The following is a 19713-nucleotide window of genomic DNA, read 5'->3' on the forward strand; positions in this document are numbered from 1 at the left end:
ATGGAAAGCAGCTGATATAATTATAGTTAGAAAGTTGATTTTCAGAATATGTATTATCATTTCCTCAGGAGTCAATGACGTATTCAACTTATTATTACCTCCACAAGACTGAACGATATTTTACGTTTTTTTTTAGTTTGGTTTTTTTGTTATTGATGAAACAACTCTTAGTCTATAATCACATAAAACTTAGTGAAACTTTCTTAATATATTTTACTTCAGCAGCTTTATTAAAGCGGGAATGATATAGGGAATCTTTTCTCAGTCGAAATAGAAGTGAATAATTCATAGCTTTAAAACGCTATGTAGTTAATTCTATGTATTGTAACTGTATAACTAGTAGGTAAAGCGACCATTATTTTATCAGGCACCGAAAGGCCCGTCAAGAGAGTGAATATTTGTGGAAAATGCTAAAAATACTTAGTTAAATAAACAAAAAACTAACCTTAACACAAGTTCATAGACGTGTTTAATCAGATGTTTTATCTTCTGAGCCTGCAGTAATTACGGTATTAGGTGTATATCAGTTTTTTAATTTCTCTACAATATGACAGATATGATCTGTTCTGAATATCAAAAAATGGCAATTTTTTCCTTGATTGTAATGAAGTAATCCGTATGTAAAAAAATTAGGAATATTGAAACTTAGATATAATACAAAGAAAATGAAAAATGAGCTTCATCATAAAACAATAATAATTAATCACCTTAACAGAATTTACAAAGAATAACGAAACGAATAAAATTGTACAGATAGTATAACATTAAGATGCTGCAAACTGAATAAAAATTTTATCTGGCATAATTCAATTCTATTTTTTCTATTTCGAAACCTGCTTTCTGAACGCTGGTGGCATGATATAGAGATATTTAATATTTTTATTTGAATATGCATTTTTCCATTTTTACCCATATTCCTTGTAAGAAATTCACCGTACCTAACTATTATCTTCGGAAATAGCTCAACAACTGGTATGTGCAAACTGTTATGTAAGTGAAGCAGATACATAAATAATATTTTTGTTTTAAAAATATAGCAAATTAACCCAATATCATTAATCGAACATGCAATTCCTAATACAGAAGAACCCAATTGAAGTAAAACCATAGCAGAGACGGCTGATAAGGATATCAAAAAATTTTATTCAAAAATATAATACAAGTAAGATCGTCATCAAGCTAAAAATGATGATGACCTAAGCAGGTTGAAACGATGTTACATGTATTGCGTTTTTAAAGAAATGTCTTTTAATACCCAAATCAGCTGTCTCTGCTATAGAACAATATGCAATGTATCCCTTCAGAAATGCCCCCCCCCCAGTGTATGTCTGCGGATTTACAACGCTAGAATCCGGGTTTCGATACCCGTGGTGGGCAGAGCACAAATAGCTTATTGTGTAGCTTTGTGTTTAACTACAAGGAAACAAACAAACCCTTCAGAAACTAATTTTATTTATGTGCTTTTGGGTATGTTCTTATTTTTTAAAAGTTCATTGTCTACATTAAATAAATTACTTAGTAGTTTGTACACACTTTAAAATGACGTTTATATTAGAGCTCTTAATGGTTTCTCAAACCACTAGACAAATTATAAGTTTGAATATCTTACTTAAATACCACACCGTTTGAGAAGTGTGATGATTCTAAAAATATCTTTTGATTTACACAATTTACAAATTATCTTCCAGGTTTCTTAAATGATGGGATACACATATAGATTTACCAGTGTGTGAAGAAATCAATATATTAGACTAATACTAAGAAGTGGCATGATTATATTAGCATCTTTTATCATAGTTTGATGAGGTAGGACATCATTAAATAAATGTCGTGATATATTCTTTTTATAAGTTACAGCTGTTACAGTTGGTTTTGAAGAAAATTTTTTACTTAGACAGGGGTCCCCCGGTGGGAGAGCGAGAAGTCTACGGATTTACAACGCTAAAATCAGAGGTTTGATTCCCCTCGGTGTACCCAGCAAATAGCCCGATGTGGCTTTGATATAAAACACATACGTACTTATGTATGACGTTTCTTTCGATGGTGAGACCATTCTCAAGTACACAGGTTGTAATGATAAAAACGTACATATATATATATAATACTATGAAATACATCAGTTGTCCATAGGCGATTTAAATCAGCACTATAAAACAATAATGAACTTAATACAAAACAAAAACAACATTATAATGAGACTAAATTTCAAAATAATTCTTCCATTACTATTTCTTGTTGTCATCCTTAAGTCATAATGGATAATGTCAGTGGTCATAACACCCAAACACGTTGGGGATATACCATCTATCAGACAAGATCTCGACGCCGATGTAAAACTCGCCAGCAACTATGGAGAATGAGTTAAAGATAGGGAGCTGATAGCCTTAACCCACAACATCTCAACTCTTACTGCAAAATATATTATTATAGTAGATAAAAAAACACCCGGTATTTCTAAAAAACTTCGCCACCCTTCTATCTTGACAAATTTGTTTATTTATGAACCGGATGAGCTGAGACAAGCCCAACTACCTGAGGTTGGTCTTTACGTCAAGATATACTGAACAAAATCTAGATATGTTCACATTACTTAATTCATATAAATCAAGAATAACCTTGAGTAACTAAAGCCCGCTTTCGTGAACGAGAGTCAACTTTTTCGTCTGGCCACATGGTTATGGCGCTCAACCCGCAATCTGTGCGTTGCGGGTTCGAATTCCCGTCCCACTAAACATGCTCTCCCCTTTTAGCAGTGGGGGCGTTATAATGTAACCGTCAATCCCATTATCTCATTGGTAAAAGAGTAGCCCAAGAGTTGGTCTTTCGCTGCTAAATTAGGAATGGTTTGCGCAGATAGCCCTCGTATATCTTTGCACGAAATTCAAAACAAACCAAAATGTTTAATCAGATCTCATAGTTATTATAAAAAAGTATGATTTTTTTAAAAATACCAGAGTAGCTATAACCATTATTTTTCAATTTACTTATGAATAATTCAGAATTATCCATAAAAAGTTTACTGTTATTACAAAATGTTAAAAATATTTTTAATTGAGAGATAATAATTCCTTTTAACAATATTGACAGAACAACACTGTCAGGGGTAGGTAAACCAAGGATGGGAAAATCAAATTCCTTTCTTTTGTCAACTGTACTCTGCTTTCTACAAAATTAATGTCTATATCCAAGGAATGTACATGAATATCACTACTATCGCTTCTTTCTGTTATAAGTTCCTTTGGGTATATTATGTTTAGATGAAAATTCAAGTTATTGATTAAGATTAAGTCGTCTATATAAGGAAGAGTATAAACATATAAGTTAGGGTTTAATACCTCTTTGAAAAATGGATTTTCATAGAATAACAGATACAATTTGGTCATATCTAAAAAGAAATTAGCAAATATTGAAATATCCGTTGTTTGTTTATGCACTTCTTCATTAAAAGTGATATAACAATTATAGATACAAAACTAAGTATATTTTTAGATTGGGTGTTTGGTGAATTTATATTTTGGAATAATTATTTCAGTGTCTTTAAATGCATCAAGTAGGTCATTAAAGATCCTGATTAAATCTTTCGGATCTATTTTGAATTAGCAAATTTCTTGACAACTACAGCTGATATAAAGTCGAACGACATGTTTTAGAATTACACTCCATTATCAAAAGTCATCAATTTTTTTGTGTCATTACACAATCGTAAAGCGCTAAACAACGTCCAAATGTAGCCCTTTTCGGCCGTAATATTCATAAACTCAGGTCATGAGGAATTTCCAATACAGGGATATCCCTTGTACTTAATGGCATTGGAAGACAAAGTGTTATGGATCAGCTTGGAAGTCAAGAGTCATCCAGAAAGATACCTGCAACAAGTCGTTCTTTAACCATGGTGAACAAATTACGGTATTCAGTAAGAGGTAAAAATACAAGAAAAGAAAGGTCAGTATAAAAGCTGTCCACGTGTCCCAGGAAAGAGCATGCAACGTAATTAAGAAGGAACTACATCTAGTAAAGCGACATATGCGCTCAAACATTATATACATCAAGCAGTTAGATAATGAAACGACTATTCTTGCTATTATATACTTGACATGCCGGTCAAGTCGCATATGGAATTTCTGTGCGATCGATCTGTTGAAACGGGCGCTGGGAAACAATCGTCCTCGTAACTAGATGTGATGTGGCAAGATTGCAGGAAGAAGGGTTGTGCTTTCAAGCGTTACAGATTTACGACAGTGCGTTATGCAATGGAAACTTCACTGCAGTGCTATTGTTAAGATGCACGGTTGTGAAACAGCTTATGACTGGATATGACGACATTGATTGTAATAAGGAGTTGTGAAGCTCCAATTGTTTTTTTCATATGAAATGTTCAACCTCTGCAAAAGAGCATGTTTAAAGTAACAATATGTATGAAATCTATTTTGCCTTTAACGTATCAAACGTTGTGAACATGTTTGCTTTTTAGCACAAAGCCACACATTAGGCTGTTTGCGCTCTAGTCTTCACGGGTAATTGAAATCCTGGATTTTACCATAAACTCAAGGCTAACCCATTGATGTCATATTGTGAACTATTCTTCTTTAATATATTTACACATAACTTAATATTTTATCACGATAAACAAAATAAAGAATGAAAAAATGGTAGATCGTTAATTTTAGTTATAAATAACAAAACTCTAAATTTAATCCTTTCGAGTCGGATATAATCCCATGGTTAGCATGATAACCCGCGTCTCGTTACTGAAAAATAACCGTTCGCACTTTGAGGACGTCCACACGGATTTATAGTGTATCGTCGCATCCTACTATTACATAACAGTGGTCAAAGACTTGGTGGTAAGAGTTGTTGACTAGCTACTTTCCTTCTACTCTATCAGCTCACAATTATAGACGGATAGCGCAAATAACCGTTACGTAGCTTGGTGCGAATACCAAAACTAACCAATAGCATTTAACTTCCGTATGATGTTTCATTGATTCCACTTTATTTCTCTTATAAACTCAACTGTACATATCAAAAAGCGGTTTGTATTAAGGATATTAATAACAAAGAGTTCATGTGATTTCTATAAGTTTTCTAGTACCACAACGAAGTATCTTACATTCAGTGTTATTTCTGTGTCGGTTAAAGATGGGAAAGGAAGGTTTAAACTTGTTTATAATGGTATAATTTACATTTCAGATATTATTTTGTAAAGTAAATGTGTCCGGTATTTACCTGTAGCCATAAAGAAAAGCTCAGTTGAAATAAAACGGAATGTGTGAAAAAACACATAAGTAACTGCATTGCAATGTTAATTTAAGTAGCAATAAAAAAATGTTGCGCTGCGGAAACATTTACGTTGTTAATATGTAACAAAACTTATGTCATAATCAGCATTGAACTTTTAGCTCATTTCAGATCAGCTAAATCAAAGGTACAAAATATTATGTAATAGATCAAGCATTCTATGTTTCCAGTTGAATAAATTGGCTTTGTGCTGCTATTATTTGTGCTGACATCTTTACAGTTAAAAAGTGTTAGTTTGAGGCTGACCGTAAAATTTGATACCTAATGCGAAGTAATATCTTTTCAGAATAAAGAAGATATATGTATATATTAGAGTTATAGTTCAAACTTGTAAATATCAAACTTTTTAACCCAATGATAAAGTGTAAAAATGTACAAAACTCAGACTAACATCACAAATTTCAACAAAATTGACTGTTTACCCTCATCTTTAGTACACTTCATTTTAACATGAATGGCTTCTCAAAATACTCCAAAACAAGCAGATAAAACATTGAAATCTATTAAATAGTAAGTAATCGTAAATATCTCAACAATGATAACCATCAACATACACACACATTCAGTACTTGCATAATACTGGCAAAAAAAACAAAACGAATAGGGTTAACATTTTTGGTGCAGTATTTTGCCTTATGTATGATGTGAACACACTTACCCATTATGTGGACAAAATCAACAATCCTGGTTTGCAGAATTGCACCCCATTTCTATTACGGGATCTGAATTAAGGAGTCACGAGCTTTACGGGGTCGCTTTTGCAAGAATCGGTGAATGATATCTCTCACGTGATAAGTTGGATTTATGTCCAGTGATTGACCAGGTCATGATAGAGTTATGATTTGATTTTCTTTCCATCTCACGAAATGTCTGTTTGCTTATGCCAAGTTTCTGTATTCATCAAATAGCAGACAAAGTGTATCTCGTTCTATATTTCTAGTTTTGAAATACTATAGCTGACTAGCGTATGTTCATCACGATTCAGAAATCATCAATTCTGATGAGATTCGTTTACCTCTTCTTTAGGAAAATCTTCAGTTTCTCAGCCTATATAACAATGATGAGATGAGAACCGTACATGTCTTTCAAGTAACTCTTTACTAAACATAATATACAGAGATGTGAATGCATGATACATTTCTACCCAAAAATATCACTGTTTCATCAATTATTATGTTTATTTTTTGCAAAGAACTTATATAAAGTATGTTAAGAAACAAGCAATATATTTTCATGAAGAGCATAAACATCTGCTGTAACTAAAGATAACGATAACAGATCCTACCAAAGACATTTTCCTGGTTCGAAGAGATAAGAGAAGATACAACTGTTCTTTCCAAGAAAGAGATGTCTTGTAACGAAGAAAAATATTATCTTATTTGCAATTCAACATTAAATATTTGATGGAAATTAGTTACACACGATATATTCTCGTCTACACACGTTGGGTTTAACTAAAGATCGAATATAAAAAAAAGCTATTCTTTCTTGCACAAAGTCATTGAAGAATTCCCATAAGTTCAACAACTACAACAAAAAAGACAGCGAATGTAATGAGACTGGATTCTTTTCATCCTACAGCTTTAACAATGCTGTTCTGGTAGGAAGCGTATTTTGCCCAGGAAAGTATATAACGGGTATGTTTTACCTATTTTTTTATTTCAACTTAAAACTGAGTTCATATTACACATAACTGCTTTTATATGATGCGCGTCAATTTTTCATTAAACCAATTTACTTTATATTCTTAACATGAATGTTTAAACATGCTCTTTATTTGAAAATCGAAAAGAAAGATAGTTTTGATGAAAGTATTTTAGTTTTACACAAGAAAATTACTCTCTTATAAATTAGTTGCATTTTTCTAACTATAGTAAAAAACATTAATATTTCAAATTTCTATTAATTTATCATAGTTTAATGTATAGCTTGTATTTTGGTTTAAACAACTTAAAAATTCCCTTAGGTCTGGAATTTTAATTAAAATTTATGTGCGTGCATTGAAGAATCTAATTTCTACATCATTGCATCTCATATAGAAAAACAATTAGATGTAATTTAATCTAAAGGAAGATTTAAATAAAAATTAGAGGGCAAAAAAAGGCATAATTGAAAAGTGAAAAAATGCACAGTTAAAAACGCTTAAAGAGTTGCTTATGTTTCATATATTACAAATTTAAGCATGTTCATATATTATGTTATTTCTTCGATTAAATACTCATATAATAATTACATATTGAAGTCCACAGAAATAGCAAGTATGCTTTCTAAAAAGTTGTTGCGTCTTGGTTGAATATCCACATATGTTAAAACTTCATAACTAAATTGCAAACTAAAAAATCAATATTACAGTAAGACTCGTTCGTCATTGTTTGTAAAACTCGATATTCTTAGATATATTTTTCCATTTCCTCTGGAGAAGGCTTATAAGATTATTTTGTTAAACTACATTTGAAACTGGACCTTCGTTATTAAAAACGTAGACTATATGCTTAGTAGGAAGACTAGTTCGTTGTGTTCTCAGAAATAGAAATGTGTTAATATAACTTCAAATTTCGTATGAAATAATAAAAATATTATAATACTTAATATCAGTTGCAGCCAAATGTCGTTTACAAAACATGTTTCAATGGTTGCTATAGTTAAAATTTTCCTATTTGTGAGATCAAAATTGAGAAATACAAATAAAAACAGAAAAAGCTAAAAATATTCATGTAGGAATGTTACTTTAGTGGTGAATTTAAAAAAATTCATGGTCAATTCTGTGTAACGATTTTCTGAATTGTGGTCAGTCACGATTATTTTCAAAGTTCGATCCATTAAGTCCTTATAACTTTGATAATCCATAAGGCTTCTTTATGCACGATTCTTACTGATTCCAAAACAAGACTTAAAAAGGAAGAAGGGACATTCAACTAGAAATAGAAAGTGTGCAGTATTAAATGAGCTATTGAGTGGACAACGTTTGCATCATACACATGTTCTATGGACAAATAATATGCTTTGTTTCAGTTGTTAACCATGGGTTAAAGAAGATGATATTACAGAAGCATACTGTATACTGAAAAACAGACTTTCAAAATGTCTCCTTTTTCACATCTGTAGAATGATTTTAAATACAGTGCTCTGGCATAATAAAATGAGCAGTCTTGCCATATAGTTAACAATGATGCCATCAATCTGCAATACGACACAAGCACAAAACTGAGCAGAAACATATACATCAGTACTGGTAATTGTGCCTTTTCCACCTTCGGAAGAGTTTGTTTCCAGTAAAGTTATGCATATCACAGACATGGAAGTAATGTGACCATTTTGGAAAATACCACTGATTTCGTAGTTTCTTATATTCATATGCCAATGTACATTATACTATACAGGAAACAACAAATCACTCAGTCACTTTCAATCAGTATATCTAAGTATCTAATTGTCCAAATATAAACTAAGACATGTGATTCCAGACATTGATAAATAATATTTTGGATAAATTTGATACGATATTATAATACAACAACAACAAGAACAAACCAAACATTAAACAATAGTTATAAAATATTTCTAATTGTTAATACTCAATTTCGCTTATTTAATTATCCAGGTCATTGTAATACCGAACATTAGTGTTATAGGCCCTTAAGCTTGCCACTGAACTACTCTGAGCTGTTTTAAATAGACCTAACAAATAGAGCATATTACGCTTTCAAACTATTCAGCATTTTACAATGGTCTCTATGTTTTGTCATTTAAAAAATCAAATATATATGAGTCAAATCTTCCAGCTTTGGCTTTAAATCACAATTGTTAACATCTTTCTCATTCTTCAGTCATCAATATCTCTCATCTTGATAAATTCGTTACGTTTAAGTCACCCGATTAATTTCTGAAAATCTAATTACAAAGAGAGTGCACGCATTTCAAGCATCGAAACGCACTGTTTAACCAATCAGTCACATATAGAATGTTCTTCAGAATATATATTTATTTATGCTGTTATAAAGCAACCAAAAACAACTATTTATATTTCCAAATGTCTACCAGTTTATCAATTACAATGTCAAAAATATATTGCAAAGTAAGTAGCTGTGCATAAGGCTAATTCTTAAGCGACAAATTACATACCCATCTCTGCCCTTAGTGAAAGCCCGACTGATCTGGTGAAATTTGACAAGTGAACTATCAGTCTATAATGGGTTTCCTTTTTGAAGCTCTTGTAATTCACTTGAAATGTCTTACCTTAAAACTTTTACAGGTTATTCTCAGCAGACTGTACTCACTCCTCCGTCTTTTTTTTTCTCCCTTTAAAACGTGGGAAATGCGCACAAATTGGCTAAAAATGAGCGAAATATCTGCGAGAATTTTCGTTAGTGTTCATTTTTCAAAAAACTAAGAAAAAGTAAGTGGATCGAAAGTGAGGTGATGTAGAAGCCGAGTCGAAAAATTTGGCAGAAATGGCAAAGCAGTTGCATCACTTCTTCTTCAAAGCAGCCTATTTCGCAATAGAGATGTGGTCAATATTTCTACTCGCTGAATTTGGTACATTCAATGCATTAAATTTAATAATAATTTTGAATTTTACTTATTTTACGGAATACTGTATTATACACCAAGAACTAAGAAATATTCTACAAAACATAAACATTTTACTTATGAAATACTTCTCTAATTTAGGCTTAAACGCTTATTCTAACCCCAGTATAACCTGGAAGTTAAATGGTGGGAATCAGGAAAGAATGAGAAACTTAAACAGCAGCAATATCTTTATTATCCGCATTGTAGCTGGATATTTTATTACTGTATATTTGGGTTATTATGTGAAAGAAACCAAAATGTTGAAAATGTTATTTACAATCTTTGACTTGTAGAAGTTTTTTTGTGGTGCGAGTTTTGTTCAAACTCAACTATTTACAATAACTACTGAAGTAACGATATAGAGTTATTTTATAAACTATTTTTATTTTTCAATATATGGAAAAGTTTAAAAAGAATTAGGTTTTATTTTGGAATACTAAGCATTTCAAGTTTGGTCTGGATCGGTCAAGTCGTTTGGGAGGAGATGCGTTCACAGACAGGCAGACAGACAGAAAGGTTACCTTGATATTGAATAGTTATCTCACACCGGTATGGTTTAATATGTATAGCGTATATATGAAAAACACCCCTACCCCAATTTTGTTGCTCAGCTCTGCTGTGGCTTCGCTCGGCATAGCTGGATAATTATGTTTGTATGTTTGTCTCTCTGTAACACATCTTACAATACTTGTATGACTTCACATTACCGAAAATTTCCTACCCTTAAATCTAATTAGTTAAACTGTCTTTTTTTCGTGGTAATTAATGTTTGATATGAAATAATGCATGACAATGCAACTTTGAAGAGAAACTAATATTTAGCTTATCATAATGAAGAATTAGCGCTGCAGACAATATGCGTCAGAGATGGTCAAACTGTTAGTCGAAATTTCAAAAATAGGGATGTACTACCTATAATGTTTGGCATAAAATGTACATTCCACAGGAGTTGGAGGTTAGTACACCCGCTTATGTTTATTCCTGTCCACACTATACTAACACATCATCACGTGCAATTCACTTCTATAACAAAAATGCATAATTCTCATCAAATGAATATCTGTTTTCTGGCTGCAGCGTAAAGCATTACTTCTCTGTAAAAGGAACAGTTCTGTACACATCCTCGATCCAGTGAATCAATAAATATAAAGGCAACCCATTTGTTGCCTTGCTGTAAGCGGAAAACATCTTATTAGGAGATTTATATGTAGGCCCTTGTGACATTTGTTTCTAACCGTGTCCATACTGATATGTCATTCAGTTACGGTTGCGAATACTTGATTTAGACTCAGTACATACATCCTACAAATGTGAATCAACAGATTGTGATTATCTCCTTGTGCTGCAGATGGCAATCTGTCTTTTATTGAAATGTCTTAGGCATTGAACCATTTGCTTGAAAACTATTCTACGATCTGTTAGCAGCAAATTGCAATACTTGTGACAAACGTACAACAGTCTGCTGTGATTGGCTGGCTTTCACATGTCTTATGGATTTTAATGTTTAACACCATAACATGAAAATGTTTCAAACTGCGTATATTAATAATGTAAAGTTGTGGTATTGATGAGAAGCATTCCAGTCAGTAACTTGCATAACGGACAAATTAACATATATGGTTTGTTTGTTTGTTTATTTGCAGTTAAGCACAAAGCTGTAAAATGGGCTATCTGCGCTCTGCCCGCCACGGGTATCGAAACCCAGTTTCTAGCGTTGTAAGTCCGCAGATGTACCGCTATGCCACTGGGGGCAAACATAAATGGGAAAAAAGGTGTAACTTTTATTACGATTAACATGCTTAATGTTTTCAGTTTTTAATCAGCTTTTGGTGTTAAATATCTCAACGTATTATGGAATTACTTCATAAATTTTATGTGTGAGAAAAAGTTATTGATAAGTATAAAACTAAGCTTACTTAAAGTATCCGACATGTGAAAAGTTAAAGATATGTCACTTCTTAACTTTTCAATATATATATGTTTCGTTATTAAATGCAACATCTGCCACTAGTTTTAAATGCAAAAAAAAACTGAATTATTTCAATATGATATGCGGGGCTGGCACAAATTGAATATCGCTGTGTATTTTATACACACGTACAAACTAGAAAATAGGTTGGTTGCTTAGTTCTTCCCCCCAACTATGCGTTTATACCCAAACTTAGTTTTTGTCAACCTGTATCTACTTCACCTGCAAAGTTATATTTTAATATATGGAACATTCTTAAATGGTTATTATTAATGATAAAAAATAATGTAACCATTTCAACTTAACGCACAAAAAAACCCTTCATTCCCTTGTGTTTAATTTATAACATTGAAAAGGAAGACAACGGTACTTCAAGTTGTCAGATCAAATCGATGAAAATTAGACACAGTGTGTCTAAAACATCTGGAATCAATACGTCAAATGGCGTTAAAGATCTTGCCGTATTTATATCTACGTTATCACGTAAAATATTAATACACGTAAAGATAAAAATACAATTAGACAAACTACAGTATCCTACAAAATAATACGCATGAAATACTTTGATACAATATTTTGAATCTAGTAAAAAAGAGAATAATATATGTCTCGTTCATAAACAAAGTACTAAATAAATATCACGATATCTAACGTCATCGGAACACAAATAATTAATTTTATAATTTAAATCTTAGATAATAAAATGAAACGACAAATACTCCAACTGTGACACATTGTCAAGATCGATGAGTTTTAATATCCGAGAGGAAAGAATCATGACTTTTATCTATAACATGTTCTAACCTAATATAGGTGAATATCTCACACGCAATGTGCACCATAGCACAGGCGATTTCTGGAAAACATTAACAATACAACAATATCGAGTTATAACAAGCCTCTTCGTGGGAAATACGTGGCATAAGTCTCCCATTCATCAAGCAAATAATACAACGCAATTGAAACTTTGCAGAAATTATGAAGCACTTATTAAAAAACACGTTTCACATACGATCTAAAAATCGTGTATAGATTCGTATGCAATAATCTCATGGCACCTTTTAACAAGTTAGTATAACACAACCAATATGAGTAACTTATAAACACAAAATGTAGGCTTCTCTTAAGACTTTGCCATAGCATATATTTCTGACATCCTGATATCGGTGGTTCTTTTAACAGCTCAGCATTCCACAACCCCATTTCTTTAATATGCCGAACTGTAAATGATTATAGAAACAGTGAATAAAATACAAGTATTATGGGATTACTTCAACTTTTTTGCATACAAATGAACTGCACCACAGTGCAATCAAGTGTTAATAGTTTATAGTCCTATAGGTTGTCATTCAACGAGTCCTACAGGCAGTTATACTATTCCCAACTCTAGTTTGGTTAATGTGCTCATGGCTCCCAGGACAGAAATACCACATGAAAATCCTGCACAACTCAAAGTTTTGGTCAGGGAAGGCTACTCTCCGCGACATACTGATGTAAAATTTCATGTTTCATTAGGATATGTATGGAAACTGTGAAGAGGGTACTTGAAACTAGTAATTAATAATAGAAATATCTAAGATAGAAAACATTTTTTTAAAGAGTGGTATGAATTAACTCTGAGCATGCTGTAATAAGATAATTAATTAACTCTGAATATGCTGCCAATGTAATGAGATAGAGATTTTACCAATAACCTTGGTGTTTTGAGATAAACACGAACAGGAAGTGGCTTAATGGATGTGCAGCTTTTGAAAAACACTACTCCTGAAAGAAAACTAAACCAAAAGGCTAAGCACAACAGGAGAACGGTAGTCTTTACGATCCAAATTCGAATTGCTTGAGAAAAAAAACACACACGATAGTTTTAAAGTTAAAGAGAAGAACGGTATCATAGTCAACATACAACATCTACAGTGAATCTTGCCGGGTGTACAAATAAATGTATCTGTTACACCTCGGCCAGTGATGTTGGAGACTTAGACAAAATTGATGTCACCCTGATTGCGGACAGGTACAGCTACGTTCTCATCCATTTTGTCATCAAGAACGAGATCTGTTGGGCAAAAACTCATCACTATATTCATCCTATTCATGCATTAATTGCGGTAAAATGATACCTAGAGGAAAACAGTTCAATGAAATCATGGCTTAGGCTGCAAAAAACCTAATCTCACTAACAACAAATAAAGAAAAACTTTTCAAAAAATAGAATGTTAACAGATAAAAATAAGATAAATTAAACTAAACTGGGATTGAATAGTTATATATATTACTATATGTTAATTTTTGCCTGTGCTATTAGGTAGAAATGATGCAAGTGCTATCCTACTATCTTGTTTGCATTCTTTTTGAAGGATATTAGCCATCCCTAGATTTACTTCCTTTTTTGAAAAGTTTTTTCTTTGCCTGATTGTTTGCTTTTTTAATACAGTATGTCAACAGATATAGAAAAGTTGTATTTATAACCAAGTTCTAAATACAATGAGGTTCCAACTGTAATATTTATTGTTTATCTATTATTGCCTGGTGGTTCCTCTTTCACGCTGTACTTAAGCTTTTTAAAGAAACAGCAAATTTCCGTAAGAAAGTTAACTTCAAGGGGTAATGATAACTTCGTTTTCACTAGAATTATTATTATTATTTAAATTACTACTAGTTGTTACTAATACTTAAAACATCGAATACTTCATTTGAAACTATGTCACCTCACTGAAATTGACTGAAACCATTGTTTTGGTTTTTGAGTAATCGTGTAATCAAAAAGAAGCAGAAGAAAGAACAAGAAATTAAACTTTTTTTGCTATGATATATATACACTCGCAGAACTTGTGAATCAGTCATTACATAGATATTGTTATAAAAGGAAACATTGTTTAGTATTGTAAAGTTCTGATGACCTATTGAGGAAATATTTAAAATACCATTTCGACGAACAATCCAAGTCATCCCTACATAGGCGGTGCTACCTGATATTATTCATGCTGTATACTTATTTGGAAATTCAGAAGGTTATACTTCAACTAAGTAAATTAACTGAATTGCTTGGTATAATACAGGATAATAGGAACAACAAAAATAACAATACATTGTTTAACTTATGATAACAAAAAATTCCATTGCTATGTATTCGTATTTTCCTTTGCACTTTCTGTGATAGCATATTTTAATTAATGATAAATTGCTACTTAGTCGAATTCCTTTTAACTACTGTGACTGTATAACCTGTATGTTTCTATAATAATGGAAAATTCGTATCCATTATATGGTTTATATTACTTTTAACACAAGATTAAACCGATATAACATAACGTAATATTTAGGCACAACAATAGACCTATTTGTTCATCTAGGCTATCCCATCCGCTAAACTAAACTAAAATTATTAAATGAAAAAATAAAACCTCAAAGCCAGCCCTTATCATCCATATAGTTATCAAGCTTTCTCTTAGATTCATTTAAATTTACTACCTCTACAACATCCGAAGGCAACACATTCCAAAGGCCAACTACCTGTTAGAAAAATAAAATTGTCTTATCTGAAGATGACTCCTAACCAGCCAAAATTTATATTGTGTCCCCTAATCCTATCATTATCACCATTAAGTATGAATAAAACATGACGCATCAGCATTTTCAATTCCGTTTACAATCTTAAACACCCCAATCAGATCTCCTCTAGCTTTTCTCTTGGTGTAGTGCTTGATCAGTCTCTTAAGCCATCCAGATAATGTACTGTTACTAATGGTTGGGCAAATATGATTTTAGGTTGTATCTACAGAAATATTGAATACAAGTCTAAAGAGGTGATAATTTCATTGCTTAGGTCACTGGTTAGACCATAATTGGAGTACTGTGTTCAGTCTTAAACTCTTTACCTTAAGAAACACATTGAATTGTTGGAAAGGGTTTAGAGGAGGGCTACTGGAATGGCACCTGAGATATAACGGTTGTCATACGAGGAGAGGTTAAGATCATTCCCTTTCTTTCATTACACTGTTAAGATTATTCCCATCCAAATTATACTTATAATTATAATTATGATAACCACATGCATTATCTTGCATTTGTTATAACTTAAACCCACCTGCCATTTATTAGTCCAACTCACCATATGATCAAAATACTTTTGTAAAGCAGCGTTCTCCCCACAGCCAACAATACCCAAAAACCTTAATATCATTTGCAAATTTAAGTAATTTATTAACTATTCCTTCATCTATGTCATGAATGTAAATCAAAAAGAGCATAGGTACTAGGAATGAGCCCAGAGGTACCCCAATTGTAACATTAATCCAGTTTGATTGAACTCTATTTATAACAAACCTCTTCTATCCAATTAGCAATCGTATTTCCCACACCTACAGATATATATTTAAAAGCCTTTTACATGGCACCTTGTCAAATGCTTTCTGAAATCCATATACACCAAATACACACCCTCACTCTCATCTACATAAGGAGTAACCTTTTCAAAGAATGTCAAAATACAAGATTTTCCCTTTGTGAAACCATGTTGACCGTCTTGTTTATGGCGGAGCTTACTTCTATTTGTTTTCTACCACTATTTCAGTTTAATGTGAGATATTGTTAGGATTACGCTGAAAATATCGAAGGTGCCAAACTGACAAAATAATTGATTCTCATCTTTATAAATAGGTTTTGTTATTATGCACAAAGCTACACAAAAGGCTATCTATGCTTTGCCCACTACGGGTATCAAAACCTAGTTTCTAGCAGTATATTATAAATAGGAATGTAAGTAAAACATATTTAATTAGCTATAGCCATTACCGATACCAGGTTAAATTTTAGTTTCGTTTTAAGCAGTTAGCTTCCTCTGATCGGAAGTTAATATTGATTTACATCATAGACATGTCACAGATTCCATGTAACCCTAAAAATCGTATGCTTTTCCATCATAGACATGTCACAGATTCCATGTAACCCTAAAAGTCGTATGTTTTTCCATTTTTGTGACATAGCATATGTATGACTCTTTATGTTTTAACTTAATTTTAAGACCAAACTGTTTTGGATTACATTAATTTTTTTCAGTTCATTTATTATAAAAACATCTTTACATCATGAACATTTACTTAATACCCAGAACATTGTTTATTTCAATCGATCATATCACTATACAATTCATATATGTCTTGATTATAAAATGAGTTTATTTTTCTCTAGACTCGTATCCATAAAATTTCTCCAAAAAGAGTTTATAAAAAATAAAGCAAGTAAATATTTATCACTGTAACTGTATGACCTGCAATATATTTTGGTTAACTTCGCTTTATTCCAGACGAGCCCTTTCATTAAGTAACTGCATTGTTAGGTCCAAAGTTTTCTACCGAAAAAAGTTTACATGGAATGGGTGGACACTTTCTCCAAGGACGGATATATATTTGTTATTGTGAAATAGCTTGAGGAGACGAGATCAATAAAAATGCGTTTAAGATGTCTTATCTTGGTCTGCATCAATGCTACTATGCTTCCTATGTCGCGCAACAGTCACCTTATCAGGTCTTCATGTTTTTTTTTTTATCTTAAGCCTTATTTAACCGCATTCCATGCTTAGTACCAGTTTACAGTAATTCATAAAGCATTAATAAATTTACGTATGTAAAAATACATAAATTTATAGCGTAATAAGTTCGCTAAAAAGTGAAAGATTACAATTCGGAGACATTACACCAAAATATAAAACTAATAACAATTGATAAGGTAAGCTTACACATACATATACATCCTGTTCTAAGTTTACATATTCATTTACTGTAAACAACAAATGTAAAACTGTATATAGGCTACCCAATTATTAAAAGTATTCTACAAATAAACTCACTGCCGTGATGTTTATGAAAATGTGTAATTAACAAAGCGATTTTACCACGTATTACCAAGTTGAATCATATTACATGATCAAACTTATTATGAACGTAATATCAGACGAATACGTATACCATTTCGCAAAAACATTCAGTAAAAATAACTTGTATAGTTATACTGTCATAGATGCGGTTAAATTTGAAGTCTAACTAAACATGCAATTCTTTTGAGAAGATGATAAAGTAGTGACTTTGCTTGTGTTCTCCTTCCTCTGAAATAAGGACAGATTTACCATATGCGAATTTTGTTTTTAAAGATATTTATGTAACATTAATTTACCTCCCCCCCAATAAATATTTATGAATTCATAAAAATTTAAGTAGATGAAACGTATACTTCTTTCTTCTTTGTATTGTATTTCCTATGGACTTATAATCATAATTAATGTGTCTTCGAGCTAAGAACAGGTCTAATGTTTCTGCTTAGTAGTGCTTGAATATATATTTATTAGCTGAATGTATTGTTACGTTATTTTTTAATCTTTCATTGCGAAGGTCTAAAAGAAACTTTGTATTTTTTTAAAGATAATGGATTTATGTTTTGTTATCCTCTTTTTTTTGTTAATGTAGAGAAACGTTCGATTTTAGAGGTCCGTATGTACATAAATCAACTACTTTTTCAAGAAATAAAAGATTACATTATGAGTTTTCATTATATTTTAGACCAAAAATTCAACGGTGTTTGAATAATGCTAGATCTCCAAACTATTTTTACACAGAAGACTGGACTGTATTTTGGTGTTCTCCAAGCTTCTCTCAAAACAAGATTTAATATTTTCAGCAAGAGAAAACAAATTATATGTGTCATTTCATGGATTGTAAGAAACGTTGTTTTTTTCATTGACAACACGAGTTTTTATCATATGCCTCTAGTGGAGTTACACCTGTACGCTCGTGCTAAAAGAGGGTGATTTAATCTAAAAGTTTTAAACGCGTTAAAAAAAATAAAAAGTAGATTTTTTTTCAAATAAGGACTATTTCACTGATTTTGTACATAAATACAAATTGTAAATAAAAAATGCAAACATAAACATTTCATACAGAAATGGCGAGAAAATCTATGACATATATTGAATAACAGATCAGTTTTGAATTAACTATACTGAAATGTTAAAATAAACCTAGAATATGTTTTGGTTACAGAATGTGAGGACGACGTAAAGAAAAGAAAATATCACGATAAAACCAGAGATGCTGTTATATTAGTTTATCACAGTACCTTAAGTTAAATGCGTTGTATGAAAGTGAATGCAAATATATATATATAGATTCCCAGTGATGCAGTATTTCTTCTTATTTTTCAAGTAACTTTTATCAGTTAATGAACATCGCACTATGCCCTGATATAATAAAATGAGAAATATTGCCAAATAGTTAACAATGATAATATCAATCTGCATTACGACACACGCATGAACTGAGCAGAAACAGATTCATCAGTACTGATAGTTTCGCCTTTCCCATATTTGAAAGGATTAATTTCAGTGAAGTCATGTATATCACAGGTGTGAAAGAATTGTGGGAATTTCGGACAATACCACTGGTTTCGGAGATACTCATATTGCAAGGAAAATGTAATACGATACTTCAAATGAAGTAGTTATCGTGTCACTTCAGTATGATCTTGTTAATTAGTCCATGTCTTCACATACAGTGCACCAAAATATTGTCTTGTGACGAACAGTTTTAACATGAAGTATGAATGACAGCGTTCAGTAGTGTGCACCAAAATATTGTCTTGTGACGAACAGCTTTACCACGAAGTATGAAGGACAGCGTTCAGTAGTGTGCACCAAAATATTGTTTTGTGACACACAAGTTGAACATAATAAATGAAGGGCAGGGTTCAGTAGTGTGCACCAAAATATTGTCTTGTGACGAACAGCTTTACCACGAAGTATGAAGGACAGCGTTCAGTAGTGTGCACCAAAATATTGTTTTGTGACACATAGGTTGAACATAATAAATGAAGGACAGGGTTCAGTA

The sequence above is a fragment of the Limulus polyphemus genome, unplaced genomic scaffold, assembly GCF_000517525.1.
Source record: "Limulus polyphemus unplaced genomic scaffold, Limulus_polyphemus-2.1.2 Scaffold129, whole genome shotgun sequence".
Taxonomy (NCBI): Eukaryota; Metazoa; Arthropoda; class Merostomata; order Xiphosura; family Limulidae; genus Limulus; species Limulus polyphemus.